We start from the raw sequence: 3249 nt of genomic DNA, 5'->3' as shown, positions 1-3249 counted from the left end.
CTGATGAAGATGTTGAACAGTGCGGGCCCGAGGACCGAGCCCTGCGGAACCCCACTGCCCACGTCCTTCCAGGTTGAGAAGGGCCCATTGGTGACCCATTTGACTGTGTGGGTGTCTACACCACAGCCCCCAGTTTCTTAATTAGAACAGGGTGAGAGACAGTGTCAAAAGCCTTCCGGAAGTCCAGGAAGATTATATCCACTGCTACCCCTGCATCTAATGATCTGGTTGACCTCATTGGACTCAAGGCACCCCTCACGGGACTTGAGCCCCCTCTATAACTTTTGTGAATTGAATGGCACATAATTTCAAAAACTAATTTATATACCTCCCTGCAAAATGTAGCAGGAACTGAACTAATGTAGCTGATGTTAACATAGAGTGTGATAGTAGTGAAATGTAACCATGTTAGTTTTGTCCTGCAAGCAACTTGAAAACTCCATTTTGTATCCTTCTGCTTGACATAAGTGAATGAACTCTGCATAGTCTTTACGTATGAGTGTGTGTAAAAGGGTGAATGGTGAGAGAATGGCATAGACACAGGAGAAAAGATTTAACTGTTTATGTAAGCAGCAAAGTGCCAAATGTAAGTTACCCATCAGTAAACTAAATAATGCATGGCTGAAGAATCCCTTTCAGGCCTAAGGAGATAATGAGGAGGAGGCATGCATCCTGCCAGACGGGCAGCAAGAAGACTCCAAGGCTGAGATACCGACTTTGACGACCAAACTGACCTTGGGCTGAGATAAGCTGAAGACGAATGAAGAACAAAAGTAAAAACAGAAGCTGGGTATGGAAAACCCCCGAAGTGCTGAAACAAAGGATGCCAATCCCTATAAAAGAAGACTTCAAAAATGCCAAGTTGGGTGAGTCTCTCTCTCAACTGCTGTTTTGTCAGAGCACAGACGAGGTCCAAAGTGCTATCTATAGAAACTTTCTCTCTCTCAATAAGGCCAGGGGCTGGCCACCCAGTGCCATTATTGAGCAACTGCTGCTGGTAACTATAATGTCTGAATGGAATGGTTGTTTTGTGTTTGTCTGCGTGTGTTTGTGTCTGTCTATATGGGTGGTATATCCGAACATCTATGTCTAATTCATGTCATCACTAAACACGGTATTTTGCCATATCCCCCTTTATAAGGTCTCGCTCGTGATTTGACCAATTAGCAATTTAAAGTAACACAGGGAACCTGGGCAGTGGGTTGGGGGTCAGCCAAACAGGGACAACCCTGAGTCTGCATTTATCTGCTTATCTCCTCACACCTCAAGACACCCTTCAAAGGACCTGACAGCACCCCTGGATGCTGAAGCACCCTGGTTGAGAAACACTGCTCTATTGCAAGGTTTTGCCTTTGATGCAGAAATTACTGAGAAAACTCTGCAACTAGGAGGACAGCCTATATATGACCCTCCCTTAAAAGACTCTGAATGGTTCACAGAATGTTTAAATTCTAGCTTGATGCAAGTTGCTTTGTAAATGTAAGACCATTATCATTATTTAACAGCAAAACAAACTCCATGTTAAGTTGGTTTTATGTGAAAATAAACCCTGGTATAGCTGGTTCTTCAGGAGAGAAAAAAATGGGTGCAATTTAATGCCCATATTTCTTGTTGCACTGAGTTGTCAACTGAATATCTATTAATAAGATTACTCAAATTACTCCTTATTGTAAAATGTATAAAAACGACAGCATAATGTGAAAAATATGCACTACACCAATCACTGCCTAAGCTCAAGGGACCTGATTACACATTCCCTGTACACCCTAAACTTTGATTTTATTGCTCTTTAGACTTCAAGGTATGGGGCCTTGGGATGTACAAAGAATGCAGATTTTGGGTCCCAGAGGGTGATATTTTTTTCTCAAGTTTTCATGTATAATACAAAAGAAAAAGAAAATTTTTAAAAAGTTGTATCAAAGCCAAGCTGCACCTCTTACTTCACAGAGCTGCCTGAAATTTCCTATGTACTATATATGCTGCATTGTCCTGGAAAGCAAATTTCAGAGCTGAAGTGACTGGTTTTTGTGATGAATTGCAAAGTATGATATTTGGGGATCTAATTACAAGTAAATAAAAGAGAAATAAAGGGATTTAAGCTGAATATCAGACTATCTTCCTGACAGTACAGGATCTCTCCAGTTAAGTGATAATAGTCCTAAAAAAGAGGCAGTTTTAGACCAAAAATGACAAAGATCGACTAGAAAATGCACAGGGAACAACCCTACAGGGAGCTGGACTCAATGAACTAAGCAGGCTGTCCAACTTCACTGATGGGTGCTGCATAACACATGAGTCATATACTTCAGTCGAACCCTCTCTCCTCCCCCAGAGTCCTCCCCGCCTTGTAGGCTATGCTGGAAGCACACACTCCACCCAATCCCCATTGGTGATACACAGACCCCCACTGTACAGGCTGCACCAACAGCCCAGAGACCACTGACCTTGCACGGGCAGCACACAAAGCCTCAGACCTTCCCCTGCCACACAGCCACATGAGAGGCAGCCACTGGGGCCGCAGGCCATATTTGAACTGCTCATGGCCGTGTGCCATAAGCTGCCAGTTGGACAGCCTTGCTCTAAGAAGCGCTTCATCCTTTTATTTACTTAAGTCAGTTTTGCAAGCTGGATTGAACTGGAGTTGATTATATCGTTTATTGTACACATCTATTTAAATAACACCAAAGCCCCAACCAAGGGTGTCCGGGAATGCCTGATTGCCAAAAAGGCGACATACAACTGGTGGAAAGGGGGTGCTATCTCCAAAGAGGAATATACCTTCTCTGCTTGGGCCTGTAGGGGGGCCTGTCAGGAAAGCTAAGACAGACATAGAGCTAGGACTAGCATCCAAAATCAAAGATAATAAAAAGTCCTTTTTCAAATATATAGGGAGGATGAAGAAAGCACTGGGAAATGTGGGACCCCTGCAAGATTCTCTGGGCAATCTGGTGGTTGCACCAGAGGAGAAAGCAGACTTCTTTAACCAATTCTTCACCTCCGTTTTCTTGTGCAGGGACTGGGACTTCCCCACCATGATGCCAGACGGACTTGAGGGGAACACTTCCAGACCTCAAGTTGGGGAAGACCGGGTTAGAGAGCTTCTGGAGGGGCTGGACATGTTCAAATTAGCACGTCCAGATGCTCTCCACCCCAGGGTGTTGAGGGAGCTAGCAGGGTTTATTGCAGGGCCTTTGGCATGGCTTTACAAGCACTCATGGTGCTTGGGCCAGGTGCCAGATGATTGGAAGA

Source organism: Crocodylus porosus, unplaced genomic scaffold, assembly GCF_001723895.1.
Source record: "Crocodylus porosus isolate Cpor-Errol unplaced genomic scaffold, CroPor_comp1, whole genome shotgun sequence".
Lineage (NCBI taxonomy): Eukaryota > Metazoa > Chordata > Crocodylia > Crocodylidae > Crocodylus > Crocodylus porosus.
Note: the sequence above shows the minus strand (reverse complement) of the source record.